At 46.6% G+C, this 1,128-nt stretch overlaps 1 long non-coding RNA gene across 1 annotated transcript; it reads left to right on the plus strand.

The window, feature by feature from the left end:
* Nucleotides 1-271: 271 nt before the first annotated feature.
* LOC109509420 (uncharacterized) lies at nt 272-1,128 on the plus strand. Its single transcript, XR_002166942.1, has 3 exons — nt 272-375; nt 856-965; nt 1,041-1,128. It is a non-coding gene; the product is annotated as an uncharacterized LOC109509420 (long non-coding RNA).

A 1,128-nucleotide genomic window follows, 5' to 3' on the forward strand; every position in this document is an offset into this window, starting at 1 on the left:
TTTGCGTGTGCGTGTGCGCGCACGTGTCCTACTTTTTGGCCTTTGTTTGACGGGCCCATAGAAAACACACAAAAATGTAAAGAGGCAAACGGAGATTCCCGCGAAAATAAGATGGCCGAGTGGATCAAAAAGGTTCCCCAAAGAGGAATAAAAGGCCCGCAGACATTAACACATCCACCTGTCTGTCTGTCTGTCTGTGTCAGCTGCCGGAGGTGAGGCGGTTGCCATGGCACCCTCAACATCATCAGGGGAAATAGGAGACTTGTAAGGACTTTCACAGACTTGAAGAAACTTGAGGAACATGAAGCGACCAAAAGAGATTTTTAGGGACGAGACTTGAGGATTACAACCAAAGGAACAACAGCCATAGAAAGGGTAATGTTGGTTGGCATGACATACTCATCAAGGGAACTATGACAACTGAAGCAATATCAAAAGACTTTCAATGATTTTGTTTTTTAAGGACATGACAAGACTTGTGGGAATTGGTATGGACGTGATTTGGAAAAGACTTGGAAGGACGTAAAGACACTTCTATTCAGTTTTGGGGACATCAGGAGATGCAAGAGACTTGTTAGGACATCTATAGACTTGAAGGGACATGAAGACATTTGTAGGGACTTATAAATACATAAAGAGACTTGGAGGGACGTGTAAGGATCATTAGGAACAAGACGAGGCTTCTCGGAACTTTAAGGGATATGACAAGACTTAAGGGGCATAATGAGATCTGTAGACCAATGACTTGGGATTTGTTATGGGCACAAGACCTGTACGGACATGAGGAAACTCGAAGCATAATCTACGATGAACAAATGTCACAGACATTATCACGTCCACCAATCTGTCTGACAGGTGTTCCGGAGGTGAGGCAGCTACCATGGCACCCCGACCGTCGTCAGGGGAATTATGGGGTCTCCACCTGATGCCACCGCGCATCCTGGTGGACTGCTGCCTTCCCAACGGTACGAGTTTGCTCACCTGTTTCGCATTCCAATCCGACACAGATTACAATGTCGGCGGTGTTGTGTTGTTCGCAGGGATGATGGTGAGCCTGGAGTGTCTTCGAGAAACTCCTCTCATCAGCATCAAACAGCAGCTCTTCACAGAGGCCAGGAAGTATCCCCT

The sequence above is a fragment of the Hippocampus comes genome, unplaced genomic scaffold (assembly GCF_001891065.2).
Source record: "Hippocampus comes isolate QL1 unplaced genomic scaffold, H_comes_QL1_v1.1 C16893682, whole genome shotgun sequence".
Lineage (NCBI taxonomy): Eukaryota > Metazoa > Chordata > Actinopteri > Syngnathiformes > Syngnathidae > Hippocampus > Hippocampus comes.